The 19,683-nt window shown below is 34.8% G+C and overlaps 1 long non-coding RNA gene across 1 annotated transcript in view; it reads left to right on the top strand.

Annotated features, from left to right (window-relative positions):
• The window catches only part of LOC127720039 (uncharacterized), a 29,136-nt gene extending 11,853 nt beyond the window's left edge, over positions 1 to 17,283 (top strand). The window contains exons 2-3 of the long non-coding RNA XR_007990593.1: positions 4,151 to 4,482; positions 15,903 to 17,283. This is a non-coding gene — a long non-coding RNA (uncharacterized LOC127720039). The remainder of the gene's footprint in view (positions 1 to 4,150; positions 4,483 to 15,902) is intronic.
• The last annotated feature ends 2,400 nt before the right edge of the window (positions 17,284 to 19,683 follow it).

Raw genomic sequence — 19,683 nt, forward strand, 5'->3', positions numbered from 1 at the left:
TGAAGACGAAGAAATGGTGTCTTAAGAAAAAAGTTTGATTTTTTTTTTAAATTCTGTATTTTACTGATAATTGGACTCACTTTTTGAATCAACATTGCACTTATACACTGATAACAGCAATCACAGGATACAGGATGTGTTGGAACAAAATAAATGTCTAATTTATCTAAATAAGATAATAGCAATGCATGCCATAATGTAGTTGAAACAATAGCATAGATATAAGAAGATGTGGTATGAGTGCCAATGAGACAACTCTCCATCCAAGTCACAATTTGTAAAAGTAAACCATTATAAGTCAAAAGTATGGCCTTGAACACGGAGCCTTGGCTCACACCAAACAGCAAGCTATAAAGGGCCCCAAAAAATGACTAGTGTAAAACCATTCAAACAGGAAAACCAACAATCTAATCTATATAAAAAACGAGAAATGAGAAACACTAATGAACCACACCAACAAACGACAACCATTGAACATCAGGTTAGCAGTTTACATTCAACAATCTACAGTCCTGAAAAAATATATAATTAAATTTAATGTATCACTCAGGACCTTGGATCATACATTATAAAATTGAGAATGGAAATTGATGAAAGGCTAATATATTTCAATGAGACAGCAATCCAATTGATGATGCAAAATAACTAAGAGACATCTTGAGGTAGATACATGGTCCATAAAATATGTCAAGCTCTAAATAAATGATCCTGAGTCTAATAAGTAGTTATTAATTTATAGAAACTTATTCCATATTCCAGTTTCTAGTTAAAAAAATGGATATATTTCAGGTATTAAGGAAGAGATAGATACTGGTATTAAAATTCATGTTGCTGGTGGATTCAAAATTATTTTAAGGTAAATATGATAAACATATAAAATGCAAAACTTATTGTCCCCGTGCAAGCTTTTGCGGTGGACATAGAAATACCTGATGCTGTCCGTCCGTCTGTGTGTCGTGTCTGTCCTTCCGTCTGTCCTTCCGGTCTTGTTAGCGCTCTCACAGGTACAATTCTTGCCAGATTTTTATAAAATTTATACTAAAGGGTGCAATCAACAGTTTTTTTCTATGACCTCATATTTTAAGGGACCATGTCTAAGTGACCCTTAGTCTTGGAATGGTTAATAAAGATACTTGTATAAAACTAGATATCACTGGAATCAGAATTGTCTCTAGTTTATATTGAAATAAAAGTATAGTGTACTTTTAGTATAGTAAAAAAGTTCTATCCAGAGAAAATGGGGAAAAAGTTGCCTAATCTGAACATAAAAAAACCTGAAATCAGCTCATGTGCATACCCATGTAAACATGATACAGGCACATTTCCCATAATCAAAACTGTATAAAATTCATAGGTTTTTACCTGGCCTTTTATAAAAATCATGTTTCAGGGTACGGTTTCCTGCTTTGAAAAGAGCTACAGTGGCTGCAAATAAGTTTTCAATTTTCACTGCCAAAACAACAGGATGTTTACAGTGTTGTCTCCCCTCAAAACATGTATATTTAATCTAATTTTTAAAATTATTTTAATCATTTAACCTGTTTAAATTGAAAGCTAATTAACTAATTTATACAATCAAATACAAAAAACATGATACTTTTTCACCAATTATATGATTAAAAAGGGATTTCCCTCCATGGTTATTTTTAGTCGGGGAAAAACCCCTAGTTTTTTATACGAAACTGTTTATAGCACCCTTAAGCAAAACTTTGTTTGCGATATATAAAAAATTCTCTACTTTTCTGAATCTGTACATTATATCGATTAAAATGATGTCTTACTTTAAGGATTGTGACTATCGATAGTGAAACTACAGCTCATTTTTTATGTCGCATAGTATTGGCATATTGGCCAGTGGCAAATAGTTAAACTGGCATATTCCAAACATTTCCTGTATCACATTTTCATCAGTTATACAAAGAAAAAAAATCATAAAATTGGGTTTCTTTTGAATAAATAGAATAAAAACTATGAAATAAACATAAATAAAGTTACTTTAAAAAGATTTGGTCCCTAGTATTATATGAACTAAGGTGTAGCTGAGTTGAGAAAAATATTGAAATAGTGTATTTCTTAGGCATGGCACTTGTAGCTATTTGACTATAAAAAGTACCAAATATATAATATAATGAATAAAAATGTATGTTACACTGATCAGTACTAAAGGTCAAAGTAGAAAAAATCTACACTTTTCATGTGCAACTTTTGGTTCCAAATATATGAAAGAATGAATAAAAATACTATGACGTCGCAAAAAGATGAAAAAACTTCAAAATTTGCACACAGTCTGGTTTTCTTATATCTGGTTGCTATGTACAAATCTGTAATATTTGCATTAAATATACCAAACTGATGCTTTTAAATTAATGTATGCATGCCATATGATATTTTTCAGAATTGTTTTACGTCATTCACTAACACAGTTCTATGCTAAAACCTCACTATATTATATGTTTGACCCTTTAAGGGTGCAATCAACAGTTTTTTTCTATGACGTCATATTTTAAGGGACCATGTCTAAGTGACCCTTAGTCTTGGAATGGTTAATAAAGATACTTGTATAAAACTAGATATCACTGGAATCAGAATTGTCTCTAGTTTATATTGAAATAAAAATATAGTGTACTTTTAGTATAGTAAAAAAGTTCTATCCAGAGAAAATGGGGAAAAAGTTGCCTAATCTGAACATAAAAAACCTGAAATCAGCTCATGTGCATACCCATGTAAACATGATACAGGCACATTTCCCATAATCAAAACTGTATAAAATTCATAGGTTTTTACCTGGCCTTTAATAAAAATCATGTTTCAGGGTACGGTTTCCTGCTTCGAAAAGAGCTACAGTGGCTGCAAATAAGTTTTCAATTTTCACTGCCAAAACAACAGGATGTTTACAGTGTTGTCTCCCCTCAAAACATGTATATTTAATCTAATTTTTAAAATTATTTTAATCATTTAACCTGTTTAAATTGAAAGCTAATTAACTAATTTATACAATCAAATACAAAAAACGTGATACTTTTTCACCAATTATATGATTAAAAAGGGATTTCCCTGCATGGTTATTTTTAGTCGGGGAATAACCCCTAGTTTTTTATACGAAACTGTTTATAGCACCCAAAGGTTAATATCAGCAATATCTCGGACAAGTTCTATTATGGTGGCCGATCGATTTTTTTTTAAAGAGTTATGCCCTTGGTAATATTAAATTTATGGAAAATGGCCTCGTTAGCGCTCTCACGGGTACCATTCTTGCAAGATTTTTATTAAACTTATACTATAGATTAATATCAGCAATATCTCGGACAAGTTTTATTATGGTGCCTGATCGACTTTTTTAAAAGAGTTGTGCCCCTTGGAAATATTAATTATAATTGAAATCACATTGCATTTGCTTTAAAGCCTTCCTTTCTTTAAGATATTAATAAAAGAGTTTAAAGAACAAAAAAAAAGTGCTTTTTTTAGTTATTGCCCTTGTATCTTGGAGAGATAAAATATGTGCAACGCGAGGAACATTGGAACTCTGTTCTTTTATTACAGTTGAAATAATATAGTATGTTAATCAAGAGTTTAAATGCCTTGCTTGCAAACTTTGTTTGGTTGTTTGCTCAGACATTGTTATTAAGATTGACACCTAAATACAATGGGTAGGCGGAGTAACAGTCTGTTTACTATATAAAAAGATTTGATTGGACAATGGATATCATATTGTTTCCAGTCAGGCACTTATTATAGGTTATACAGAAAAAAGAATAGTTAGCTAAATGTGAATTTTGAAAACTAATTAATGATGATACAATTTTTACAGTAAAGCAAGATTTGATGGTTTGATTGTTTTTAGCTCACCTGGCCCGAAGGGCCAAGTGAGCTTTTCTCATCACTTGGCGTCCGTCGTCGTCGGCGTTAACTTTTTACATTTTGAACTTCTTCTAGAGAACCACTGAATGGAATGAAACCAAACATGGCATGAATGTTCCTTATGAGGTGCTGACCAAGTGTTGTTACTTTGTAGCCGATCCATCATCCAAGATGGCCGCCAGCGGGGGACTTAGTTTAACATAGGACCCTATGGGAAATGCATACAAATGACTTCTTTTAGTGATCCACTGAATGGAATAAAACCAAACATGGCATGAATGTTCCTTATGAGGTGCTCACCAAGTGTTGTTACTTTGTAGCCGATCCATCATCCAAGATGGCCGCCAGCGGGGGACTTAGTTTAACATAGGACCCTATGGGAAATGCATACAAATGACTTCTTTTAGAGAACCACTGAATGGAATAAAACCAAACATGGCATGAATGTTCCTTATGAGGTGCTGACCATGTGTTGTTACTTTGTAGCCGATCCATCATCCAAGATGGCCGCCATCGGGGAACTTAGTTTAACATAGGACCCTATGGGAAATACATACAAATGTCTTCTTTTAGAGAACCACTGAATGGAATGAAACCAAACATGGCATGAATGTTCCTTATGAGGTGCTGACCAAGTGTTGTTACTTTGTAGCCGATCCATCATCCAAGATGGCTGCCAGCGGGGGACTTAGTTTAACATAGGACCCTATGGGAAATACATAAAAATGTCTTCTTTTAGAGAACCACTGAATGGAATGGAACCAAACATGGCATGAATGTTCCGTATGAGATGCTGACCAAGTGTTGTTACTTTGCAGTCGGTCCATCATCCAAGATGGCCGCCAGCGGGGGACTTAGTTTAACATAGGACCCTATGGGAAATACATACAAATGTCTTCTTTTAGAGAACCACTGAATGGAATGAAACCAAACATGGCATGAATGTTCCTTATGAGGTTCTGACCAAGTGTTGTTACTTTGTAGCCGATCCATCATCCAAGATGGCCGCCAGCGGGGGACTTAGCTTAACATAGGACCCTATGGGAAATACATACAAATGTCTTCTTTTAGTGAACCACTGAATGGAATGAAACCAAACATGTCATGAATCTTCCTTATGAGATGCTGACCAAGTGTTGTTACTTTGTAGCCGATCCATCATCCAAGATGGCCCCCAGCGGGAGACTTAGTTTTACATAGGACCCTTTGGGAAATACATAAAAATGTCTTCTTTTAGAGAACCAATAAATGGAATGGAACCAAACATGGCATGAATGTTCCTTATGAGATGTTGACCAAGTGTTGTTACTTTGCAGCCGATCCATCATCCAAGATGGCCGACAGCGGGGGACTTAGTTTAACATAGGACCCTATGGGAAATACATACAATTGTCTTCTTTTAGAGAACCACTGAATGGAATTGAACCAAATATGGCATGAATGTTCCTTATGAGTTGCTGACCAAGTGTTGTTTTTTGCAGTCGATCCATTATCCAAGATGGCCGCTAGGGGGGGGGGGGGGGGGGGGGGGGGGGGCTTAGTTTAACATAGGACCCTATGGGAAATACATACAAATGTCTTCTTTTAGAGTACCACTGAATGGAATGAAACCAAACATGGCATGAATGTTCCTTATGAAGTGCTGACCAAGTGTTGCTACTTTGTTGCCGATTTACTGTTCAAGATGGCCACCAGGATATTTTATTAAATAACAGGACCAATATTAATCAAAATTTGGCCTCAATCATTATTTGGGTATCTGTTATGATTTTTATCTATCTTTACATGATTTCTAAAACCAAAGTAGAGTCAGGTGAGCGACACAGGCTCTTGAGAGCCTCTAGTTATTTGATATGATAATGAAAAGTTTTCTGCACACAATTGCATGCTTTATTCTTAATATTGGATCATTTATCATCATCAGATACATATAATTATATGTCTCTGTCATCATGTTAATATAGATACTTTTAGTTTTTATATTATCAATACAATTAACATGAAAAAATAAAAGAGATATTACTGCATGAGCATTGATTATTTTGTTTAAGTTGTGTGTGGTTTTTTGTTGTTGTTATTTTTCCTTTTTTGTAGAATCATAAAAAATAAACTTGAATTGTTCAGTTTCCACTTCATCTTTCTACCCATAAAAATGCTACACACCGCCACCCCCCCCCCCCCAAAAAAAATATGAACTGCTGTTGGCAAATAATTTTTAAAGTTTTGACTGGTTTCAGATTTCTTGCTTCTTTTTGGATCTTAATGACAAAATAATATAGATTTCATTTCTCGCCAAAATATTTAAAGAACTCGATCTTCATAAAAATTGAAATGGGAATTGGAAACCATTAATTTTCTAGATGGAAACTTGTATATCAAATAATAATGTGGCAGGAATATGGTTTCATTTCTTATTGCATTATTGTCAAATTTTAATGCACTAAGCAAATAAAAGAATGAGTTTTAAAAATTGTGTTACTGTTTTTTTTTAAAATAAAGTTAGTAAATATACAATTATTGTAATTGTCGAAGAGTGCCTTTATAATATTGATGGTCATATTCCCTTTATAATGACTACTGCATTGACCCTTATGGCATTGCAAGCCACTGATTTCTCAAACAGTTTTCAACAAAGTGATCTGAAGTTATTTTTTTCTTGTAGAATATATACTGTAGTTTAAAGTGCAAAATTTCATGTAATTAACAGAGACATATGTATTATATGTAACAGAGACATATGTAATAAGTAACAAGAAATAATATTTCATATCAACATTATAGTTTGAATTAAAATATGACATTAAAACTGCTCGACATGCTTTACATTTTTAAACCATTTCAAAATTAACTTTCATGTACCCCCTTTAGCCCATGCTTCCTTTTATCTTTCAAGTGCCTAACTGGAAACAATTTTGATATGCATTGACCAATCAAACCTTTGTATATAGTTAACAGACTGTTATTCGGCCCACCCATTGAATTTAGGTGTCATTCTTAATTACAATGTCTGAGCAAACAACCAAACAAAGTTTGCAAGCAAGGCATTTAAACTCTTGATAAACATGCTATATTATTTCAACTCTAATGGTATCTTCAGCTCATCATTGTTTTTCTACTCCTATGTAAAGAATTTTCATGATTATTGCTATATTGCAATCACCTTGTCAGTTTGTCCAAGGAGGTTATATGAGAAGGAGAGAGGACGAAAGACGTTAACTACACATAAAATTTTACCGCCTTTTCTATAAGTGGGTGTTATTTGTTGAGATCGCTTTGGTCGCAGAGGGAGACTTTGTCCTAATTATACATCCGATTAAGAACGTAAAAACCCGAAGTGTTATAAATCAACCGAGATTTTACAAAGTAAGTTTGAGATCATGGCTCAGTTCTTGACAGTATATATATATATATATATATATATATATATAGCCTTACTTACGAGAGGTGAAGGTTTGGCCAGGATCCCATACTATTAAAAAATACACGAGGGATGTTTTCTGTTGACGTATTTCAGTCATCATTTGATCATGGTCGGCGATTTATCTATAAGCAATGCCTAAGTGTTGGAGCTCGAAAAAGAGTTTGATCTAGAACTTATCTGCATCTGCAAGATGAACGACTCAACCGACCTGAATTGCTTAGTAAATGATGTATATATATATGGAATTAAAATTTAGAATTTAAAACGTAAAATATTTATAAAAATGTGCAGGAAAAATGTCCGCTAATTAAAGAATAGACATGTTTTCCTGTTGTGGTATCTTTATTAACAAATGAATGTATTTTCCATTTTTTTTTATGAATATTACAACCGTGTATGGCCTGAAAAAGTATTGATTTAAGAAAAAATCTAAACATACCATGTGTATTGTCTGGAAAAAAAATTCACATATAGAGAGGTACCAATCTACATGCCTTGCAATCCTAGTATTAATGTACAAAATACATGTGTTAATTTTCTGACATTTTACCGTTTTATTAAGCCAATGAAGTACTGGTTTTAAAAAAAATTTAATTAAACTCAGTGTATAACAAGGTAATGATTTGGCATGGTCACATTCACCGTGTATCATCGGTACAGCTGATATAGCTTTATAGGTACTTCAAAGCGTGAAAAGCTATATACCGTACATTCATTTAACTATGCACCGTACAGAAGGATTTATGTGGTCAGCTATACACCGTACACAACGCTTCTTTTCGGAATAAAATATCGAAAAATAACATATGTATGAAAGATTTCAAAACCAATTATTGAAACAGCTATACTTATTACGCACACACAGTGGCCTTCTATCAGAAAAAGAGTTGCAATGAATATAGAATCATATCGGAAGAGACGCGCACCAACTTCTTTGACAAGTATTTGCACATGTTTTTTGTAAGTGTTCTTGTTTTGGGAAAATAATGAGACTTCTCTAATCACCAACCTACAACCAAATCATTTCTTAAAACAACAATTATGTTTAGATTGAAGTACACATTAATATTATGTAAACAAAACAAAGATTTCCATACCGTGTCAGAAGAAAAATCGATCACGACCGCTTGGTTAGTACCTATATCCGCTGTACCGATGATACACGGTGACATTGAGGATTTTCAAAAATAAAAATTGGTATCATATTTCTTTATTTTCTTATTTTTTTTTTTTTTTGTTCCTTTGCAAATTTCAATGAGAGCCCATCAATTTAAAGGGAACCAAAATTTAAATATTGGAAAATAAGATGAACCGATGCAAAAACCAATTAATTTTGCACGGAAACGATTTTAATGAGAAAAAAAGGCTTGCCATGTCTTGATGTCTACAGCATTCCACCTGGAGAAAGACTGAAACTTTTTGGTCATGGGTTCTCAGATGAATTCCTCTGTTTCAATAAAATTAAATCCCTTCGGTCGCAACCGGTCACTTTAACAAAGGTACCTCACATATTCCTTTCAAGGATATAAACTACCATTTTCCATTTCCAGGAGCCAACATGGGAAATGAAAATCTAAGCGCCTACAGCCTAACACAATAAGAAACAAACTTTTCGCTGGCTCTCGATAAATTTCTTTTCGTTTCAATTACAAATTTTCGCTCCGGTCGCAACCGGTCACCGTAACGAAAGTTCCTAACATATTCCTCTATTTTCTATATTTTTACCTACCAATTATCATGGGCATATACTGTGGATTCATTATTATTCGTTGGATACCAAATTTCGTGGGTTTCGTTGGTACAGGTGAACCACGAATTCAAATGTTCAACGAATAACATATTTTCAATAGATTTTGTATACAGAGATTGGAAAAACCACGAAATCAAATATCCACGAAAATGCAAGTTTTCAGCCATCCACGAAAATATATGAATCCACAGTAGGTAAAGTGAAAATCTTTGCTTAAAGTAAGGTGGGGTCAATAGAAATTGCATTCTTAAATATCTTTACACCCTCATAACTTTGTCATTTCTTATTTGATTTTCATCGTAGTTAGACGATATACTTTCGAAATTTCGCGTCAAATAATATTGCACAATAAAAACACATTTAAACTGATTAGTAACGATAAATACACCTGTATTTTGATGACCCACTCACCGATTACAATCACATGACATTAGCGATTCTCCTAATTACACAGACTGTTAGCAGTAACAGCCTGGTACATCAGAGGGTCATATCAAGTGGGTGATAAGCATGTCGGTTTCTTTATATTTTTATCATTTTCTCCTGATCGAATTGCTATCCTGGGTATGATAATCTTACATCAAGCAGAGTGTTCACTCTCCTTCTCATATAACCTCCTTGGTTTGTCCAACAAATGTTTCTGTCACACTTTTCCTAGAAACTAAACTGAATGACTTCATATTTGGTCAGCAGCCTGACAGTGATGGGTTGTAATGTGTGATACTTTTTGTCAGATACCTGCTTCTTGGTTACAGATACTTTGAATTTTTTCAATATTTGGAATGATTTAAAAATTTTCTTCACATATTTATCCACTACTAGTGAACAGAATGACTTTTTATTTGGTCAGCTAGTAATTAGTGATAATATGTAACAAAGTGTGTGCTTTTCAAGTCTATCATACACTTACTTTCTGTTATTTCGATACTTTAAATTACGAGAAAGGGTTGGCTGAGCTCCAGAACAAGTGCATTCTTGTTTGGTTTCCATTGTATTTTTGTTCCTAATGTAAATCCATTCATTTAGTACTATGTTAACGAAATGAACAGACTTACGTGATGAAGATAATTACTGAACTTGAGGGTATGTCAATTGATGAAGTATATATAATTCATTTAATACTAAAGGCACAGTTGGAGTTTCATGTTTTGTCTGATATTTTGCTCAAGATTTATCCTTGAATTCGATGAAAGTCTATGGTTTCTTTTTTCAGTTAGAATGAGGATTCAGAATAAGTTTATGTTGGTCAAATAATTGAATTTTTAATTGTAGTGTGGAGATAAGGTTGAGAGATGCTGCTTTTATTTTGACTGCTGGGTTAGGATTTTGTAATATTGATGATGTGAGTAATTGCCTAGTGAATATTGACTTTCTCAAAGATGCAACAATCCCTTTTCCGTCTTTTGATGGTGGAGGAGAATTTGTTTGGCCAGAAGGTAAGTTATATAACTTTTAAGTATATTAAGATTGATCCTTGTCCTCTTTTCCTTTTTAGCTCACCTGGCCCAAAGGGCCAAGTGAGCTTTTCTCATCACTTGGCGTCCATCGTCCGTCGTACCGCGTCCGTCGTCCGTCGTCCGTAAACTTTTACAAAAATCTTCTCCTCTGAAACTACTGGGCCAAATTTAACCAAACTTGGCCACAATCATCATTAGGGTATCTAGTTTAAAAAATTTGTCCTGTGACCCTGCCAACCAACCAAGATGGCCGCCATTGCTAAAACTAGAACATAGGGGTAAAATGTAGATTTTGGCTTATATCTCTGAAACCAAAGCATTGAGAGCAAATCTGACATGGGGTAAAAATGTTTATCAGGTCAAGATATATCTGCCCTGAAATTTTCAGATGAATCGGACAATCCGTTGTTAGGTTGCTGCCCCTGAATTAGTAATTTTAGGGAAATTTTGCTGTATTTGGTTATTATCTTGAATATTATTATAGATAGAGATAAACTGTAAACAGCAATAATGTTCAGCAAAGTAAGTTCTACAAATAAGTCAACATGACCAAAATGGTCAGTTGACCCCTTAAGGAGTTATTGCCCTTTTATGGTCAATTTTTAACAATTTTTCGTAAATTTTTGTTATCTTTTACAAAAATCTTCTCTGAAACTACTAGGATGAATTTAACCAAAGTTGTAAACAATAATCATTAGGGTATGTAGTTTTGAAATTGTGTCTGATGACCCTGCCCGCGAACCAAGATGGCCGACATGGCTAATAATAGTACATAGGGTAAAATGCTGTTTTTGGCTCATATATCTAAACCCAAAGCATTTCGAGCAAATCTTTCAAAACAAAATTGTTCATTAGGTCAAGATCTATTTGCCCTTAAATTTTCAGACCATTCAGGCAACCCGTTGTTGGGTTGCTGCCCCTGAATTGGTAATTTTCAGAAATTTTTTCAGCTTTTGGTTATTATCTTGAATATTATTATAGATAGAGATAAACTGTAAACAGCAATAATGTACAGCAAAGTAAGACCTACAAATAAGTCAACATGACCAAAATGGTCAATTGACCCCTTAAGGAGTTATTGCCCTTTATAATCAATTTTTAACAATTTTCATAAATTTTGTAAATTTTTACAAAATAATTTTCACTGAAACTACTGGGCCAAGTTCATTATAGATAGAGATAATTGTAAGCATCAAGAATGTTAAGTAAAGTAAGATCTACAAACACATCACCATCACCAAAACACAATTTTGTCATGAATCCATCCGTGTCCTTTGTTTAATATGCACATAGACCAAGGTGAGCGCTTTAGAGCCTCTAGTTTCATTTTTTATAATTCATTTCTGTTATGCCCCTAATTTTTGTTTTATTTTGATATTTTGTTAAATTAATGTGCATTTTAAAAATTTTGTATTAGAAAGTTTAAGTTTTCCTTCTTTTATGAAATTTAAAGGATCATTTAAATTGTCAAAAGATTATAGGATATTGATATTGACAAATTTTGTTGGAAAATATAGTTATAAATGATGATATTTCTCTCTACTTTTATCAAGTAACAATTTGTCATTTTACTTAAGGGCAGTTCCATAAAAACATATATGGGACCCAGGGAAGGCAACTTAAATTTGCCACTATGGGTGGGTGCGAAATATTGTGTTTAACGGGGTTAAAATTACGCTTCTATGGGTGGTCACTCCGTTTTCAAAGTGCCTTCCCTGAGTACCATGTATGTTTTAATGGAACAGCCCTAACTATTGAAAAACTGTTCTTCCTTTGACTTTAGTCATCTGATGATACCTTAAATCTATTTATAAATGTTCATTAATTATGTGTTGAAGAAAATTGGATATCATTTTGTAATTTTAATATAGGTTTTGCTTTTATAGTTGTAATGTACTATTTTCTTCAGTTGATTATAAAGATTCGTTCAATACCACTGAAATGTTTGAGGCATTTAGTGAGAAAACTAAGACTCTTCTGAAAGAAGGTTTGAAAGCAACAAAAGACAAATTGATTGAACAGCTAGGTTTAGATCAGGTATAAGTTTTATTATATTAGTAAGTCATGAAGTTATATACAAATATTTGTGTTACTTGTATTGTTTCTGATATACACCCATCATCTTTTATTCACATAAAAATGTATTTCCAACATGTATCCAGTGCTATGAATCATGAAACTCACTGTAAAGAAACACAAAGGATCATTAATCATACTGAAAATTATGGTAATTTTATCTTTTGCAGGTAGTGTATAAAAAATCATAGTCAGAGAACTGAGAATGCTTTAATTTCTTCCTTTATTTTAGCATATTGTTTCAGTTTGTTAAATTTTACTTCAATTTTGGATGGAGAGTTGTGATAGTATTGTAAGGAATTAATAAAAAAGGTGGACCCTGGAGTTAATGTCATTGAAACAGCAACCAATTATAAGACAAAAGTTACCAAATAAGAAGTTTCTTTTTAAAGTATGGGTGACTCAATACGAACACAACACAATTTGAAAACAAGAATCAGATCATACTGCTTGAACTTAAATTTTACAATTTTGTTTACAAATTGAACAAGATTGAAAATTTGGGCACTGTTATCTTAATGTACTCGTTATTAATAGAAAATGCAAAGATTTTTAACTGACACCTAAATGATAAATGTTCATGTTTAAATCTTCTAATAGATAAAGGATTACTTGACAACAACTGAACCTTGCTCTAGACCAAGTAATATGACAAATACACAAATAATGGATGAACTAAATGTAAGAGGTCTTGATGATACAGGTACAAGAGAAGGAAATATTCAACTATTGGTTGATGATGACAGAAGTAAGTTTTTTTATATAACCTGGCCCAAAGGGCTAAGTGAGCTTTTCTCATCACTTGGCCTCCGTCGTCGTCATCCGTCGTTGTTATTCTTTAGTTTTTACAAATATCTTCTCCTCTGAAACTACTGGGCCAAATTTAGTCAAACTTTTTTCAGGATTTATTGCCCTTAAATGAGAATTTTTTACCATTTTTTTTTGCATTTTTGACTAATATCTTTACAATTATAATAAATAGAGAGAAACTTTGAAAAGCAAAAATGATCAGCAAGACAAGATCTACAATTAACTGCTGAATTTGTCAGACAACTCCTTGTTGGAATTTTTGCCTTTTAATGATGATTTGTACCAAATATTGCATTTTAGCCTTTATATCTCAAAAATAATAATAGATAGGTAGAAATTAAAATAAACAAAAGTAATTGGCAAGACAATTTCTACAATTAGGTCATATGAAGGAAATCTTATTAGAGTTTTTGTCCTTTCATGTCAATTTCGTTTTACCTATTTTTTTTGCATTTTAGCCTTATATCTTGAAAATTATCAGAGATAAATAGAAACTTACATAAGCAAAAATGATCAGCAAAATAAGATTACAAATAAGTAAAATGACAGAAATTCTTTCTGTATTATAGTTATTGCTCTTTAATGATGGTTTTTGTGTATTAACTTAAAAACTATAATAGATAGACACTTTTATTAGCAAAAATTATCATCAAGACAAGATCTTCAAATAGGTCAACAAGGCTGAAATCATCAATTGACTGGTTTTTGGAGTGCTTGCTCTTTAATGGCGATATTTACCAATTTTTGGGGTTTTTGCCTGTTATCTTGAAAACTACGGAAGAAAGATAGACATAATAAATAGCAAAGATGATCAGCAAGACGAAATCTTTAAGTAACTCAAATTTTGCCAAAATCAGTAGTAGACACCTTATCAGAGTGATTGCCTTAATTGACAATTTTTTTTTCTTTTACCCTCTTTTATGTTTTGGGCAAAAATTAAAGAAGAAAGAAAGAAACTGTAAACAGAAAAAATTTCAGAAATACAAGATTAAGAAAAAATAAGAGATATCAATGTTAAGGTTTAAAGGCCAGTTTCTCAAGTTACTAACAGTAATAGGTCAATTTTTTTGGTCAAAAACATTGTAAGGTGCACATGTCTGTCTGTCAGGGTTCACCTGATTTTGACAACATAAACACAATTTATTTAACAGTTTTGAATTTTCTTGATAAGGTTAATTAGAGTAATAGGCCAGGTATCAATATATTTAAATCTTAAAGGTGGATGTACTTGTCTTAAAGCATTCATAGTGTCCAAATTATGTTCATGGTTTATATTTTTGTCCCCCGCGTAAGGCGTTGCGTGTGTCCATGTGTCCCTGTGTCCGTCTGGTCTTGTTAGCGCTCTCACAGGTACAGATTTTTATAAAACTTATACTTTAGGTTAATATCAGCAATAACTCGAACAAGTTCTTCAATGGTGGACGATCAACCTTTTTAGCTCACCTGGCCCGAAGGGCCAAGTGAGCTTTTCTCATCACTTGGCGTCCGGCGTCGTCCGGCGTCGGCGTTGACTTTTTACATTTTGAACTTCTTCTAGAGAACCACTGAATGGAATGAAACCAAACATGGCATGAATGTTTCTTATGAGGTGCTGACCAAGTGTTGTTACTTTGTAGCCGATCCATCATCCAAGATGGCCGGCAGCGGGGCACTTAGTTTAACATAGGACCCTATGGGAAATGCATACAAATGACTTCTTTTAGAGAACCACTGAATGGAATGAAACCAAACATGGCATGAATGTTCCCTATGAGGTGCTGACCAAGTGTTGTTACTTTGTAGCCGATCCATCATCCAAGATGGCCGCCAGCAGGGAACTTAGTTTAACATAGGACCTTATGGGAAATACATACAAATGTCTTCTTTTAGAGAACCACTGAATGGAATGACACCAAACATGGCATGAATGTTACTTATGAGGTGCTGACCAAGTGTTGTTACTTTGTAGCCGATCCATCATTTAAGATGGCCGCCAGCGGGGGACTTAGTTTAACATAGGACCCTATGGGAAATACATAAAACTGTCTTTTTTAGCTCACCTGGCCCGAAGGGCCAAGTGAGCTTTTCTCATCACTTGGCGTCCGTCGTCCGTCGTCCGGCGTCGTCTGTCGTCGGCGTTAACTTTTTACATTTTGAACTTCTTCTAGAGAACCACTGAATGGAATGAAACCAAACATGGCATGAATGTTCCTTATGAGGTGCTGACCAAGTGTTGTTACTTTGTAGCCAATCCATCATCCAAGATGGCCGCCAGCGGGGGACTTAGTTTAACATAGGACCCTATAGGAAATGCATACAAATGACTTCTTTTAGAGAACCACTGAATGGAATGAAACCAAACATGGCATGAATGTTCCTTATGAGGTGCTCACCAAGTGTTGTTACTTTGTAGCTGATCCATCATCCAAGATGGCCGCCAGCAGGGGACTTAGTTTAACATAGGACCCTATGGGAAATGCATACAAATGACTTCTTTTAGAGAACCACTGAATGGAATAAAACCAAACATGGCATGAATGTTCCTTATGAGGTGCTGACCATGTGTTGTTACTTTGTAGCCGATCCATCATCCAAGATGGCCGCCATCGGGGTTCTTAGTTTAACATAGGACCCTATGGGAAATACATACAATTGTCTTCTTTTAGAGAACCACTGAATGGAATGAAACCAAACATGGCATGAATGTTCCTTATGAGGTGCTGACCAAGTGTTGTTACTTTGTAGCCGATCCATCATCCAAGATGGCCGCCAGCGGGGGACTTAGTTTAACATAGGACCCTATGGGAAATACATACAAATGTCTTCTTTTAGAGAACCACTGAATGGAATGGAACCAAACATGGCATGAATGTTCCTTATGAGTTGCTGACCAAGTGTTGTTACTTTGCAGTCGGTCCATCATCCAAGATGGCCGCCAGCGGGGGACTTAGTTTAACATTGGACCTATGGGAAATACATACAAATGTCTTCTTTTAGAGAACCACTGAATGGAATGAAACCAAACATGGCATGAATGTTCCTTATGAGGTGCTCACCAAGTGTTGTTACTTTGTAGCTGATCCATCATCCAAGATGGCCGCCAGCAGGGGACTTAGTTTAACATAGGACCCTATGGGAAATGCATACAAATGACTTCTTTTAGAGAACCACTGAATGGAATAAAACCAAACATGGCATGAATGTTCCTTATGAGGTGCTGACCATGTGTTGTTACTTTGTAGCCGATCCATCATCCAAGATGGCCGCCATCGGGGTTCTTAGTTTAACATAGGACCCTATGGGAAATACATACAATTGTCTTCTTTTAGAGAACCACTGAATGGAATGAAACCAAACATGGCATGAATGTTCCTTATGAGGTGCTGACCAAGTGTTGTTACTTTGTAGCCGATCCATCATCCAAGATGGCCGCCAGCGGGGGACTTAGTTTAACATAGGACCCTATGGGAAATACATACAAATGTCTTCTTTTAGAGAACCACTGAATGGAATGGAACCAAACATGGCATGAATGTTCCTTATGAGTTGCTGACCAAGTGTTGTTACTTTGCAGTCGGTCCATCATCCAAGATGGCCGCCAGCGGGGGACTTAGTTTAACATTGGACCTATGGGAAATACATACAAATGTCTTCTTTTAGAGAACCACTGAATGGAATGAAACCAAACATGGCATGAATCTACCTTATGAGATGCTGACCAAGTGTTGTTACTTTGTAGCCGATCCATCATCCAAGATGGCCGCCAGCGGGGGACTTAGTTTTACATAGGACCCTTTGGGAAATACATAAAAATGTCTTCTTTTAGAGAACGAATAAATGGAATGGAACCAAACATGGCATGAATGTTCCTTATGAGATGTTGACTAAGTGTTATAATTTTGCAGCCGATCCATCATCCAAGATGGCAGACAGCGGGGTTCTTAGTTTAACATAGGACCCTATGGGAAATACATACAATTGTCTTCTTTTAGAGAACCAATGAATGGAATTGAACCAAACATTGCATGAATGTTTCTTATGAGTTGCTGACCAAGTGTTGTTACTTTGCAGTCAATCCATCATCCAAGATGGCTGTTAGGGGGGGGGGGGGGGGGGGGCTTAGTTTAACATAGGACCCTATGGGAAATACATACAAATGTCTTCTTTTAGAGTACCACTGAATGGAATGAAACCAAACATGGGATAAATGTTCCTTATGAAGTGCTGACCAAGTGTTGCTACTTTGTTGCTGATTTACTGTTCAAGATGGCCACCAGGATATTTAATTAAATAACGGGACCAATATTAATCAAAATTTGGCCTCAATCATTATTTGGGTATCTGTTATGATTTTTATCTATCTTTACATGATTTCTAAAACCAAAGTAGAGTCAGGTGAGCGACACAGGCTCTTGAGAGCCTCTAGTTTAGAGAACCAATAAATGGAATGGAACAAAACATGGCATGAATGTTCCTAATGAGATGCTGACCAAGTGTTGTTACTTTGCAGTCGGTCCATCATCCAAGATGGCCCCCAGCGGGGGACTTAGTTTAACATAGGACCCTATGGGAAATACATACAAATGTCTTCTTTTAGAGAACCACTGAATGGAATGAAACAAAACATGGCATGAATGTTCCTTATGAGATGCTGACCAAGTGTTGTTACTTTGTAGCCGATCCATCATCCAAGATGGCCGCCAGCGGGGAACTTAGTTTTAACATAGGACCCTATGGGAAATACATACAAAAGTTTTCTTTTAGAGAACCACTGAATTGAATGAAACCAAACATGGCATGAATGTTCCTTATGAGGTGCTGACCAAGTGTTGTTACTTCGCAGTCGGTCCATCATCCATTATAGCCGACAGCAGGGGACTTTGTTTAACATAGGACCCTATGGGAAATACATACAAATGTCTTCTTTTAGAGAACCACTGAATGGAATGAAACAAAACATGGCATGAATGTTCCTTATAAGGTGCTGACCAAGTGTTGTTACTTTGCAGTCGGTCCATCATCCAAGATGGCCAACAGCAGGGGACTTAGTTTTAACATAGGACCCTATGGGAAATACATACAAATGTCTTCTTTTAGAGAACCACTGAATGGATGAAACAAAACATGGCATGAATGTTCCTTATAAGGTGCTGACCAAGTGTTGTAACTTTGCAGTCGGTCCATCATCCAAGATGGCCCCCAGCGGGGGACTTAGTTTAACATAGGACCTATGGGAAATACATACAAATGTCTTCTTTTAGAGAACCACTGAATGGAATGGAACAAAACATGGCATGAATGTTCCTTATGAGATGCTGACCAAGTGTTGTTACATTGCAGTCGGTCCATCATCCAAGATGGCCCCCAGCGGGGGACTTAGTTTAACATAGGACCCTGTGGGAAATACATACAAATGTCTTCTTTTAGAGAACCACTGAATGGAATGAAACCAAACATGCCATTGTTCCACTACTAAATTGTCTATTCTTCTTACCAGTACACTTGGTACAATCAAAAACCTGATAATAAATTGTTCAAATAAGGCCTTCGAAAATAGTGGAATTAATTACTTTTGGAGTGTCAAGAACTCGTTGGAAGTACTTGATAAATTGCATGCATAGATTGGTGATTTTGAATCTGTTCAAAGTTTTGATTTTTCTACCCTATATACCACATTGCCTCACATTCTCATTAAGAAAAAATTCACACACCTAATTAAATGGGCATTTAAAAAGTCAGAATGTGAATATATATGTTCAAACTCTTTTAGGTCATTTTTTAGTAGCAATAAACAAAAAAACTATGTAAATTGGACATGCTTTGATACTATTTATGCCCTTGAATTTTTACTAGATAATATTTTTGTTCGCTTTGGAGATTCCGTATATTGTCAGGTTATCGGAATTCCAATGGGGACTAACTGTGCACCACTTATTGCGGACCTTTTTTTGTATTGCTATGAGTTACAATTTATGACAAAAATCAACAAAGACCCATCGAAACAACATCTGATACACAAATTCAATAATACTTTTAGCTATTTGGATGATATTTTGGCTCTCAATAATGACGACTTCAGTATGTATACTAAAGAAATTTATCCTGTTGAACTTACTTTAAATAAAGCTAATACTAACAATGACCACTGCCCTTTCCTCGATCTTGATATCTATATCATTATCGGAAAGCTTAATACTAAAATATATGATAAAAGAGATGATTTTTCATTTCCTATTGTAAATTATCCATTTTTAGATGGTGACGTTCCCTTGTCACCATCTTACGGTGTTTATATATCTCAACTTGTTCGATTCGCTAGTGTATGTAACAAT

This window comes from Mytilus californianus, unplaced genomic scaffold, assembly GCF_021869535.1.
Source record: "Mytilus californianus isolate M0D057914Y unplaced genomic scaffold, xbMytCali1.0.p SCAF_11, whole genome shotgun sequence".
NCBI classification, from domain to species: Eukaryota; Metazoa; Mollusca; class Bivalvia; order Mytilida; family Mytilidae; genus Mytilus; species Mytilus californianus.